Below are 14,862 nucleotides of genomic sequence, written 5' to 3' on the forward strand. Positions count from 1 at the left end.
TATATATATATATATAATTTTAATACCTCTTCCTTCATACTGCACTGGACCATAAAGTCCTCCACTTTCTAGTGACTAATATAATTAATTTACTGATTGCTCATAGAGAGTTCTTCCCTTGGAAGCTCTAAGAGACAGGTCTTCATGCCTATTTGGTATTTCCTGTCTTGCTTTCTCCTTAAAGAAATTCTGCCCCTTCGGTGACATAAACAGTTAATGAGATTATTATGGTCTATTGTTTATTCATCAAAGCATGCACGCTTTTATCATAAAAACAAAAATCTTGCTGTCAGAAAAGTATTAAAAACATTAAATTGGTACATAAGAAAATTTGCTCAATTAGTGCTACAACCTTATATAAATCACTTAATTGTTCCTGTATAGGATATTTATGTTTAAATTGACAAGATGTTACTAGAGATCGATAATGAAATATTCAAGTATTGGAGAAGTTTAAGGAAATTATCTAGATATGGCAGTATAGCAAATGACATAATGAAATGAAAATAAGTGTTATGTGAATGTTTATTTTTGCCATTGGTTGCATACAAACAATTGCCATACATACAACAAACCATTTTCTCATTCTCTTCTATTCCCTTTTCCACTATCACTCAGCTCACCTTCCTTAATCTCTGCTCCCTCAAAAGCAGAAGCCAAGGTAAGGATCAAAGTGCAAACGGTTTTTCTGAGAGATGCAGAAACAATCTCAGAGCAGTAGAGAGGCGAGATGGGAAAGGGTAGGAAGCCAGCACCCACAGAGATCAACTAGAGTTTAACCACATGGAGAGATTATGAGATAGGATGTAAACACAAGTCTTAGGGTTTTTGTACCCTAGGAGTCAAGGGAGAGGGAAGTGGGGTGTATATATACTGACTCCTGATCCTCTTGGAGATTATGCTACACCTGGGGAGTGTAATTCCCTGGCATGTCAGTGTGACCCCGGAGGGAGAGAGGGTTTCAAATTGAAGCCCTCAAACACCAAGATGCATATCTTGCAATCAGAGTATGGAGCCTACTGGAGTAGGCTGTTGTGGTAAGGTATAAATATTTGGGGCAGGGAACTTACAGCATCTGTACACCGACTTCATAACAGGCGCAAAAGATATGTTACTCTGCAACTGTCACAAAGTTAGCTAAGAGAGACAGAGACAGAGGAGAGAGAATTCAAGTGAGCTTTTTTCCTCTCCTATGACTGTCATTTTCCTATTTTATAAGGATGACATAAATAAAATTATTAAAAAATCAGTATCTTTTCATATATCCATATTTGTTATAAGTAGATATACAAGTAGATACCCACCTAAATACTGCAGAGCTCAAGAATTGTAAAAAAGAAGAGGGTTGGTTTGGAGAGAAAATGGTGGGATTCTTATTAATTTCAGAATTATTTAAACTCAGTTTATTTTCATTTTTTTTAATTGTATGCAAGTGAATGAAAAAATTTTTCACATACAAGCTATTTTCATACACAAGCAGTTTATACAGACAGACTTCAGAGTTATAGAGAAGAGGTTCACATTCCTTTCAGTGACAACATCCGTTATACACTCCAGTGGAAGAATTTGTTTTTTCTGTTTATATATTCAGATAATAATAACAGATTATTTCCTAACAATCGTTTTTTAATCTCTTTCTCTTCTTTATCATTGTGGAATTTTTAATAAGAATAAGTAGATCTGAGTTTTGACCCACAGAAGTGGAGAGCAAGTGCACGGACAGATATGTCTATAGTTTCCAACAGTCTTTGCAGCCAGAACAATTACTCAGGTTAATGAGGTATCCAAGCTCATGAGTGTCTGATGCGCGGCATTTGACACCCACCAATTTAATTCCTAGACTCATCAACTTTTAGTGGGAGATTAAACTATGGCTAAAGTAGGAGTAAATGCTCGTAGACTCTAAAATTTATCACGATATTAATAACAAATCTCAAATGATCAAATCCACAAACAACTCTTTTACTTCACTTATATTTTATCATAAATATATAAGCAAGCCTAAAAACAAAAGCAAATGATATAATTTTTTTAAAAGACCACATTATTTTCTGTTGTTCATAAGCATTCCTATTTCTAGTCATTTATATTCATACACCTGTGTCTACCATGATGTATATTGCCCTCTTTACTCATGTTCAAATAGTGATGACCCCAAAATATGACAATATACACTATCATTTTATAAATAAACTTTTTTCATTTTAGAGTGGCTTTGGATTTACAGAAAATGTGTAAAGACTGACAGAGGGTTCCAGTTTACCTTACAGCCAGCTTGCCCTATCATTAACATCCTACATTATTATGGGACATTTATCACAAGTAATGAACCAACGTTGATATATTCTTATTAACTAAACACCATACTTCATCTGGATTCCATTAGTTTTTCCTTAATGTCCTTTTTCTACCCCAGGACCCAATCCATGTTACTCTATAACATTTAGATGTCATATGTCCTTGGTCTCCTCTTTACTGAGGGAGTTTCTCAAAATTTCCTTGCATTTGGTGACTAAGACTTTTGATAAGACTGCTAAGATATTTAGTCTTAGTCTAAGACTAAGACTGCTCAGATATTTTTAGAATGTTCCTCAGTTGGGTTTGTCTGGTGTTTGCCTGATGGTTAGAAAAAAGTAAATTTTTAGGTTTTGGGGAGGAAGATGACAGAGGTAAAGCACCATTGTCATCCTATCAGATGAAGGGTACATATTTCAACATGATTTAACACTGATGATGTTAACCTGATCACTTAGCTGAGACAGTGTTTGTCAGGTTTCTCCACTCTAAAGATTTCGGTTTTGTTTTCTCCTTTTCATACGCTGCTCTTTGGAAGCAAATCACTAAGCTCCACTGACACGTAAGGGATGGAGTATTAAATTCCACCTCCTTGAGGGATGGGTACCTATATAATTCATTTGGAATTCTTTTGCGCTTGAGATTGTCATCTCCATTTATTTAACTATTCAATCAGCTATTTATATCAACAGAAACTCACGAATATTTATTTTCTACTTTGGGTTATAATCCAATAGTATGTTATGTATTTTGTTGCAGCTTTGGCAATATGTTATGTATTTTGGGAGCTCCTCCAGGTTAGTCCTTTTAACAAACCTCCATCATTTTTTTTCGAGCACTTCTTCAATCATATCTTAAATATTCAATTATGATCAATAGGTAGGGAGAAAAGCAACTAACCAAACAAGTCTTGACACCAGACAGGTATAAAAAGCAGAAGCTCCTATTCCCTAAACATTACAGTTAAATTTGTGCTTCATTTCTGTTTGTGTATAGTACATGCAGATCTTGATATTTGAAAGTACTGAGACCTGTTGTACTAAGGTATGTTTTACTCTGTCTTTTGACATTACGTTATGTCAGAAATAATTTAGATTTTATTTACACTGAACATGAATTTTAATTGATCTTTGAATATAACCATGTACATTTATGGTATTTACTATATATTTTTCAATGCTTATTAACTATGGATTATTTTAAAAATCATTGGTCCAACAAGATATATGAGATATTTAAAAAGAGCATTTCCCCGATAAAAAAAGATTTTTGTTTTCAAGATACAATTTAAAAAACTACCTTTACTGGATCTACAAATCATACATTGAATATATTTTTAAATGACTGATAAAGCAAATAATTTTGTAAAAAAATGGTCAAACTGTACAGGTTAAGCTGATTTCCCATGAATATTATGCTCACAATCCACCCTACTCTGTAAAGATAACCACCATTACCAGTTTACTGTCCTCTTTCTCAATTGTTTAATATAGTTACAAACTTATTTAAGAATCTAAGGTAAAACATAGTATTGCTTCTATTTTCATTTTAAATACCTTCTCTGTAACTCATTATTCCCACCGTGAATTGGGTCTAACAGTATTTATGCCTTACAGGATTTTGGGAGGACTGTTCCTGTTAAAATGATTCATTCTTAGGTCAACATCTGGCATACAGAAGCATATAGAAGTTTTTGAAATATACTGAGAATATTTTTATAAATACACATAAAACATCTTATAATATTTTTCAACCATTGCATTGGATTACACAGAATATGTGTCTGTATATTTTATTCAAATAATAACTTATGGATGAACTTTTACATTTGTTTCAATTTTTGTTTACTATTTCAAATCACTGTCACCATCATTCTTGTGAAAGTTCCTTTGAACGTATATGTAAGTGTAGAAATGCAAGTATGTGGTATTTTAATAGGTATTGTTAAATAGCCCTCCAACATGCCTACAACTATTTATACTCCAACATTTATATCAAATGCTACCGACAATGGATATACTCGAACTTTCGATTTTTTGTCACGCTGATTTGTAAAAAAGGGCATTTCTTAATGTTAGTTGTAACTTCCTTGATTACCAGCAAAACTAAACACATTTTCATCTATTACTAAAGACTAGAATGTCTTATTTAGTAAAGTGTCAGTTCTTACTCTTTACTTCATTTTCTATTCAAATATTTGTCTTTTCCTTTCTGACTTTTTATAAATATTTTAAATATTTCCTATAAATCTCTTTGTTTTTTAACTTTTTAAGTGATATTCCTTTTTGGGTCAGAAGTTTAAAATACATCAATGTAATCCATCTTTTACATTTTTTTTTTGCATTTCATATTGTGTCTAAGACTTATTTTCCAATATTTTCTTCTAATAAAGTATTTTTGTCTATTTTTCCTTAAATTCAACAGAAATTTATTTTGATGAACAGCATTCTATGGATTTATGTTTGTTATTTTTCAAATAGTCAATTATCACAAAACGATTTATTGACCTGTTCATTCTTTCTTTAATGTCTCAAAATGCCACTGTTATAGTTAATTTGCAAACTAAACTTTTCCTGAGAGCACTATTTTATTCTACAGTTTTTTTCCAAAATTACCTTGGCAATCTCCTATTTTTTCCTTTCGTATGAGTTTTACAGTCAGTTCTTCAGGTTACATGAAAAGACTGTGCCAATTTCTTTAATATACTGCACCATATTTACATATGAATTAAGGGATACATTACAATGCTGACACAGAAACATATGTTCCTTTATTTAATCATTTCTTCATTTGGGCAGTTTTATATTTCTCTTTATATGGGTATTGCACATTCTTATTAGTTCTGTTCCAATATATTTTATAATATTGCTATTTCAGATGACAACTTCTTTCTCATATTTTGGAATAGTTTCTGTTGATGCATAATAAACCTATTAACTTTTATGTTACTACTGTATCTGCTCATATCATTAAATTCTCTTGTTTTGTTTCCCAATTGATTTTGCTGCATTTTCTATATGGATTATATTTTCTACAAATAATGAAAGATTTGTCTCTTCTTTTCCTGTGTTTATACTTTTATTTCTTTTCCACAGTCTTTATTTTACTAGAAGTCTATGGGCTTTCCTACTGAATAGTATTAATGAGGGCAGTCACCTTGCCTATGCTGCCTAATTTGAATTGCTTTTATTATTTTTCCTTTCACTAAGTATGAGTTTTGAGGAAAATCTCACTCTTTTTCTCAAGCAAACACACACACTCACATCAGAAATGGATGATGAGTTTTCAAAAAAATATTTGGAGCTTCAACTGAGATTACTGTATTTTTGCTTTAATATATTTATAAATATTTTCCCTTTGATATTATTTTTAATGTTGAATTATTTTGTTATTGCAGTGCATGAATGAGAAACTTACTTGGCTATAATATGTTATTGTTTTAATGCACTAATATACTTTTAATAATATTTTATTTAAGATGTACACCTCCACATGAATGTATGAGATTGACTTATGGGTTTGAGATTTATTTTGTTGTTTGCTTGCTTGATTAAAGTTAACTTGTGTGTTTTCCTCTATTCTTGTATTTTTTATGCTGCCCTTAACTACTCTTGATAGTGGGAATATTAGTATCATAAAATAAATTGAATAGCTTCCTTTCCTCTTTTGTGATCTGCAATATTTTAAGCAATTTGGAAATTATCTGTTCCCAATATTTAGACTCTAAGCATTTTTCAAACCATGTTGGCTTGGTGTCTAATGTAAACATAAACCTGTGACTTCCTTCTTATATCATTATGGATTCTCCAACTGGGGGAGTGGCAAATGTTTAGAATTTCTATAAACATAGTATATTATCCACTGGATCTAAAATAAAAAGATATAGCATTAAGACTTAAACAGTAATAGCTTTTATTTTTTCAGCCTGAAACTCTCATTATTAAACCCACTGTGTGGGTTTTCAAACCTGAATCCAGCCAAAGCTGGGTACAGGAGAGGAGAGATGAGATAGAAAAGCTTTAATTTGGTGAAATTAGAATTTTTAACACCTTTAAATTATGACTATGCATTAATACCTGAGAAGTTCTAAATATAATCTATGGCATCTGCGATCACTTTTATTTAGTGTAGGGGCAGGAAAGAGTGATCCAACAAAGCCAATTTGAAAAAGTGTAAATAAAAATAGATAATAAAGTTGCTTTCTGTTCACTCCTAACAGACTCCAGCTTGCTCTATAAACCCATTCTATCAGCAAGCAATTATATTAAAATCTTTAGGATCCAGCTCCTACCACGGTAAAGAAAAGTTTTATATCTTAATATGAAGTTCATTTTATCTCCCCATTGCCTAGCCCGTCCCTATTCCAGAAGAACACTATTGTTATACCATCACATCACTATTAAAGAATTTTTCTAAAATGAAGGAATCTTTCAAAATTAATTCAAACCTCCATCTCTAATGAAACAGATAGTTATTTTTGATTAACACTTGAAGTCTAAAAATGGCTGCTATTCTCACCCTGAGCTCAATTCTATTTTTCAACAATTCAGAAAATGCAACCACTCTACAATTATAGTCCCAGTACCTAGAGCTACGTCCTGCTATTTAATAAGTACTCAGTAACATTTGACATATGTATTTCAAAAACACACATAAAGACAGACACACATTCACACACAGAAGACAGCAATCCCTTTTAATTTTTTCAGATCTAATATGCTGTTGTGTCCTAAGTCATTTTCCTATCCTTATGCAGACAGTATGGAAGCAGAGAACTCCCGAGTGAGCTATCTTGATTTTATTATCCATTCATTCTCAGAGAAGTATGATAAAGATCTCCTTCCTACTATTCTCTTTGTTATGTTGATGTGCAAACATAAATTTAGCTAAAAATTTTTAAAAATCAGGTTCTGCAGAGATATTGAAGCATGATTTTGAGTATTAGAGATAGGACTTTAAAACATCATTTATCCCCTTTAGGAACCTAGCACCTCTTTGCCAATGAGAACATGAAGCAGTCAGGGCAACTTACCAATTGGATAAGAAAGGCTTGTGGCTTGTTTTTATGTCTTTTCTAGAGTTCTACTACCAGGAATAAAAAACCCAATGTGCTACAATATATTCTAATTTTACTTTTTTGCACTGATTCTTTAGACTTTACACTATATTTGACAGTTGTATGGTCCTAAGAACAAGGATGGCTGCTTCAGCATTTTAGCACATTGAATTTTTTATATTGTAGTGTTTCTAGAGAATGAAAATTAGAAACACCCTCAGTTTTTTATACCCCTGTTTCCAGGCTTTGTCTATGTTGTTAATGAAGCCAATGAAATTCTGATGAAAGCAGTAATCTGTAAAGGAATGTCTGGCATCAGGTAAGAACACTAATATAGAACCAAACTGTGAGGCACACGAATTCCATAGAAAGGATTTGAGAATGTTGAGCAACACAATCCTGATTCCATCACCACCACCCTTATATGGGGAAAATGAATTGTCACTGAATTTACAGGGAAATAATTTTAGCAACTCTCTCTACCTACTCTCAGAAGTTATGTCTCCACCATCCAGCTCAGAATGGGGCATAAATGATATTAACATGGAAAAAAATACCTGAACTGACTCTCAGTTGTCTTGAGCTTCAAAGGGAAACATGACTCCAAATAGAAGCAAGCAGGCAATCTGAGGTGGTCAAAGATGTAAAAGAAAAGTTTTCTCAAAAAAACGTGGCTTCCTTTTGATTCTTGTATAATAAAAAAAATAGAACATGCCTACCAAGGGTGAATTTCCAAATGCATGCTAAAAATATAAAAAGTCAAAATAAGGGAGTTTAATTAGGGGTAGCGTTCAGGGGATTTCTTCTTTACCTTAAAAAAAATGTAATGAAAATCCCTAAGAAATATGTTGTCAATATCCAGCAGATGACTTATATGCAGAAAAGGAATATTATTACACAAAACACGTCCTTGGAGTAAATTTTTTATGATGAGTTCTATATCCTTCAATCTGTCCTATGTGGTAAACTATCTTTTATGTCAATGCTAACATTAGCAACTTTATCATAGCCTAAAATGAAGTACAGAGGCATAAAAGGACAAATTACGCCCTGTCAATTACTTCAACTGTATTTTAAAAAATCACAGAACATTGTCCTTTTCTGGGAATATAAAACAAGATTTTAAAAATTCGTTAAAATAAAGCTAGAACTAATATGACATTTAAAGCCATGACATTCTAACGTTATGAATCCTGGTGACCTGAATCTCTCTCTCTCTCTCTTCCCCCTTTCCCGCCCCCCTCTCTCCCCTACACAAACTTTATTAATGGACTAAATTCAGAGATTAACAATGGTCTCCTAATACAGTAAGAGATGAGCTTAAATTTGCTTGTTTCTTTTATAATTTTTTATTTTGCTCGACTACTTAAAGTTCTTTTAAGGATTTGCAATCTTTCCAAATGTAATAATTCAGCTTCTAAAAGCTCTTCATTAAACCTATGGATTCAGGGATGTGGATGTATGAATAGAGTCCAAGTTCACTGAATGCTAATCTCATCCCTGTTGGTGATTTATGGTATGGAACTGGGCAAACTGCCCAACATCTCAATTTTCTCATCTACTAAAAGGAAACAATAAAAGCACTTCTCTTGAAGGAACTGGGTGTGGTTCAACTGGTCAAATATGTTAAATATTAGGTAAACACATTTCCATAAATCACATTCACACAAGGAAGCCTTTTCTTGTTCAGATTCAGAAATATTCAAGTGAGAGTTTTTAAAGCTTGCCCTTAAAATAAAATCAACATTTTGTTCATTCAGGATTTATCAAAGATGCATGCTGAGTAAGGCCTTAAAATGCATGCTGCTAAACCCACACGTTTATTATGAACTGATCTTTGACTGGCTGGGTGGGGAATACACCAAGAGGAAAGAATAGTCTCTTCAATAAAAGGTGTTGGGAAAACTGAATATCCACATGCAAGATAATGAAATTGAACCTTTATCTTACACAATGTACAAAAATCGGCTCAAAGTAGATTCAGGCTTAAATGCATGATCTGAAACTATTAAACTCCTAGCAGAAAACAATGTCAAGAAGAAGAAGCTTCTTGACCTTGGTCTTGGCAATGATTTCTTGGATATGACACCAAAGCACACAGTCAATAAAAGTAAAAATAGAAAAATGGAATTATATTAAACTAAAAAGCTTCTACACAACAAAGCAGTCAACAGAATGAAAAGTTAAACAGCAGAATCTGAGAAAATATTTGCAAATCATATATTTAACACAGGCTTAATTTGAAAATGTGTAAGGAACTCTTAAAACTCAATAGCAAAAAAAGCAAATAACCCAATTAAAAAATAGGCAAAGAACCTGATTAGACATTTCTCTAAAGAAGACATAAAAATGGCCAAGAAATATATGAAAAGATGCTCAATATCACTAAGCATCAGGGAAATGCAAATCAAAATCACAATGAGATAGCACCTCACCCTCTATTCAGATGGGTATTATCTAAAACACAAGAGATAACAAATGCTGTCCAGGATGTGGAGAAAAAGAAATCCTTGTATACTGTTGGCATGAATGTAAATTGGTACAGCATTATGAAAAAGTAGCAGAGAGTAGAGGTTTGAGGGTCTTCAAAATGTTAAAAATAGAACTACTGTATGATTCATCAATCTCATTTCTGGATGTTTACCTCAAAGAATTGAAATCATGATCTTAGAGATATTAACAGTCCCATGTTCATGGCACCACTATTCACAATAGCCAAGATGTGGAAAAAACCTAAATGCCCATCAATAGATGAATATATACAGAAAATATGGTATAAACAGAATATTAGCTTTAGAAAGGAAGGAGGGGCGGAGTCAAGATGGCGGTGTGTGAGGATGAGGAATTCATGTCTCCCCATAACTAGGGCACCTGCCAGACGCTGGTGGGGGACCTCGACGCCCAAGGAGGTGGGAAGAACCCCTGAGCAACCAGGTAGGATGAGAGGGGGAGTGAGGGGGAAGGAGAAGTGGAGGCCAGACAGGAGGCCGTTCAGCACCCCTGAACGGTGGCTGGGAGAGGGGAGGGGTTCTGATGCTTAGAGGGACTCTCAGAGGATCAGGGAGGAGTGCACCTAGTGTTTCCCCTGCCCAGTCAGGCCCTGGGAAGCCGGCTGGGCTCCCGGGCCTCGTCCTCCATTCTCTGGGGCCCCTCCAGGCCACGTGGCTCCTAGGGGCATAGGAAGTGGGGGGAAGAAGAAGAGAGGCCAAGAGGGAGGGACCCTTTGGGATTGGAGGATCAGTAGGAACACACCTAGTATTTCCCCTGCCTACTTGGGCCCAGGGAGCCTGCTGGGGTCCTGGACCTGGTCCTCTACCCTCCAAGGCCAGAGGCACTCCTGGGCCCCTCCTGCTGTGTTGAGCCAAAGCCCCACCCCCCACACCCCCAGGAACTTTTTCGGCCTGTGGGTCCTAAGCATAGGTCCACCCACTGCCTATACCCTGCCCCCACCTAAGCCCCAGCCCCCACAGCAAAAGCCTGTGCTGGCTGTTTTTTTTTTCCTCCTCTTTTTTGCTATTGTAGTTCTGTTTCACCTTCTGGTTGTTGTTTCATCTATGTTTTTATTTATTTATTTTTCTAATATATCTGTTACTTTTGAATCTTATTTTATTTTTTACTCTGTTATGGTTCTGCTCCTTTTTCTCTTTCTTTCTTTCTTTTTTTTTTTGCCACCCAACGCAGCTTGCAGGATCTTGGTTCATGAGCCGGGGGGTCAGGCCTGAGCTCTTCAGGTGGAAGCCCCAGAGAACCTCAGACCCTAAGAAATATTCATCAGAGTGAGGTCGCCCAGAGGTCCTCATCTCAGCACCAAGACCCAGCTCTACCCAACAGCTTACAAACTCCAGTGCTGGAAGCCTCAGGCCAAACAACCAGTAAGACAGGATTGAGAAAATACAAGAAATGTTTAACAAAGACCTAAAAGAACTAAAAAACAAAAAAACAGAGATGAACAAAACAATAAATGAAATGAAAAATACACTAGAAGGAATCAATAACAGAATAACTAAGGCAGAATAACTAGTAAGTGAGCTGGAAGACAGAGTGGTGGAAATAACTCCTGAGGACCAGAATAAAAAAAAGAATGAAAAGAATTGAAGACATTCTCAGAGACCTCTGGGACAACTAAACACACCAACATTTGAATTATAGGTGTCCCAGAAGAAGAAGAGAAAAAGGAAGGGTCTGAGAGAATATTCGAAGAGATTATAGTGGAAAACTTGTCGAACATGGGAAAGGAAAGAGTCACCCCAGTACAGAAAGTGCAGAGTGTCCCACAGGATAAATTCCAGAAAAACAGCTTACAAACTCCAGTGCTGGAAGCCTCAGGCCAAACAACCAGTAAGACAGGATTGAGAAAATACAAGAAATGTTTAACAAAGACCTAAAAGAACTAAAAAACAAAAAAACAGAGATGAACAAAACAATAAATGAAATGAAAAATACACTAGAAGGAATCAATAACAGAATAACTAAGGCAGAATAACTAGTAAGTGAGCTGGAAGACAGAGTGGTGGAAATAACTCCTGAGGACCAGAATAAAAAAAAGAATGAAAAGAATTGAAGACATTCTCAGAGACCTCTGGGACAACTAAACACACCAACATTTGAATTATAGGTGTCCCAGAAGAAGAAGAGAAAAAGGAAGGGTCTGAGAGAATATTCGAAGAGATTATAGTGGAAAACTTGTCGAACATGGGAAAGGAAAGAGTCACCCCAGTACAGAAAGTGCAGAGTGTCCCACAGGATAAATTCCAGAAGAAACACACAAAGACATTTATGAATCAAACTAACAAAAATTAAATTTAAAGTAAAAATATGAAAAGCAGCATAAACTTTTAATATTAAAAAAGGTTATCAGCTGATTTTCAGCAGGAACTCTGCAGGCCAGAAGGGAGTGGCAGGATATACTGGAAGTGATGAAAGAGAAAAACCTACAACCAAGATTACTCTACCCAGCAAGGATCTCATTCAGATTTGAGGGAGAAATCAAAAGCTTTACAGGCAACAAGCAAAAGCTAAGAGAATTCAGCACAACCAAACCAGCTTTACAACAAATGTTAAAGGAACTTCTCTAGGCGGGAAACACAAGAGAAGAAAGAGACCCACAAAAACAAACCCAAAACAATTAAGAAAATGGTAATAGGAACATACATATAAATAATAACCTTGAACATATGTGGATTAAATGTTCCAACTAAAAGACACAGACTCACTGAAAGGATACAAAAATAAGAACCATATATATGCTGTCTACAAAAGACCCACTTCAGACCTAGGGACACATACAGACTGAAAGTTAAGGGATGAAGAAGATATTCCATGCAAAAGGAAATCAAAAGAAAGCTGGAGTAGCAATACTAGTATCAGATAAAATAGACTTTAAAATAAAGACTGTTACAAGAGATAAGGAAGGACACTACACAATGATCAAGGGATCAATCCAAGAAGAAGATATAACAATTAAAAATATTTATACACTCAACATAGGAGTACCTCAATACATAAGGAAAATGCTAACAACCATGAAAGGGGAAATCAATAGTAACACAGTAATAGCAGGGGACTTTAACAACCCACTTACACCAATGGGCAGATCATCCAAACAGAAAATAAATAAGGAAACACAAGCTTTAAATGACACAATAGGCCAGACAGATTTAATTGACATTTATAGGACATTCCACCCAAAAGTGGGAGAATACATTTTCTTCTAAAGTGCACATGGAACATTCTCCAGGATAGATCACATATTTGGTTACAAATCAAGCCTCGGAAAATTTAAGAAAATTGAAATTGTAACAAGCATCTTTTCTGATCATAATGCTATGATATTAGAAATCAATTACAGAAGAAAAACTGTAAAAAACACAAATACATGGAGGCTGAACAGTGTGCTACTAAATAACCAAGAGATCACTGAAGAAATCAAAGGAGAAATTAAAAAATACATAGAAATAAATGACAACAAAAACACAATGACCCAAAACTTATGGGATGCAGCAAAAGCAGTTCTAAGAGGGAAGTTCATAGCAATTCAATCTCACCTCAAGAAACAAGAAAAATCTCAAATAAAAACTCTAACTTTATAACTAAAGCAACTAGAGAAAGAAGGTCAAAGAAAACTCAAAGTCAATAGAAGGAAAGAAGTCATAAAGACCAGAGCAGAAATAAATGAAATAGAAATGAAGAAAACAATAGTAAATATCAATAAAATCTGGGTCTTTGATAGGATAAACAAAATTGATAAACCTTTAGCTGGACTCATCAAGAAAAAAAGGGAAAGGATGCAAATCAATAAAATTAGAAATGATAAAGAGGAAATCACAACTGATACCACAGAAATACAAAGGATTATAAGAGACTACTACAAACAACTATATGCCAATAAAATGGATAACCACGAAGAAATGGAAAAATTCTTGGAAAGGTACAATTTTTCAAGACTGAACCAGGAAGAATTAGAAAACATAAACAGATCTATCACATGTAATGAAATTGAAACTGTAATTAAAAATCTTCCAACAAACAAAAGTCCAAGACCAGATGGCTTAGCAGGCAAATTCTAGCAAACATTTAGAGGAGACCTAAGACCTATCCTTCTCAAACTCTTTCCAAAAACTGCAGAGGGAGGAATACTCCCAAATTCGTTCTACGAGGCCACCATCACCCTGATACCAAAACCAGGCAAAGATATCACAAAAGAAAATTATGGATTAATATCACTGATGAACAAAAAGAAAATTACAGACTAATATCACTGATGAACATAGTTGCCAAAATCCTTAACAAAATACTAGCAAACAGAATCCAACAGCACATGAAAAGGATCATACACCACGACCAACTGGGATTTGTGCCAGGAATGCAAGGATTCTTCAATATACACAAATAAATCAATGTGATACATCATAATAACAAATTAATGAATAAAAAACATATGATCATCTCAATAGATGCAGAAAAAGCTTTTGACAAAACACAAAACCCATTTATGATAAAAACTCTCCAGAAAATGGACATAGAGGCAAACTACCTCAACCCAATAAAGGCCATACATGACAAACCCACAGCAAACATCATTCTCAATAGTGAAAAACTGAAAGCATTTCCACTAAGATCAAGAAAAAGACAAGGATGTTCACTCTCGCCACTCTTACTCAACATAGATTTGGAAGTCCTAGCCACAACAATCAGACAAGAAAAAGAAATAAAAGGAATACAAATTGGAAAATAAGAAGTAAAACTGTCACTGTTTGCAGGTGACTTGATACTATACATAGAAAATCCTAAATATGCCACCAGAAAACTACTAGAACTAATCAATGAATTTGGTAAGGTTGCAGTATACAAAATTAATGCACAGAAATCTCTTGGATTCCTATACACTAACAATGAAAAATCAGAAAGAGAATTTAAGGAAACAATCCCATTTACCACCGCAACAAAAAGAATAAAATACCGGGCTTCCCTGGTGGCGCAGCGGTTGAGAGTCCGCCTGCCGATGCAGGGGA

This window comes from Neophocaena asiaeorientalis, unplaced genomic scaffold, assembly GCF_003031525.2.
Source record: "Neophocaena asiaeorientalis asiaeorientalis breed wild unplaced genomic scaffold, Neophocaena_asiaeorientalis_V1.1 scaffold93, whole genome shotgun sequence".
NCBI classification, from domain to species: Eukaryota; Metazoa; Chordata; class Mammalia; order Artiodactyla; family Phocoenidae; genus Neophocaena; species Neophocaena asiaeorientalis.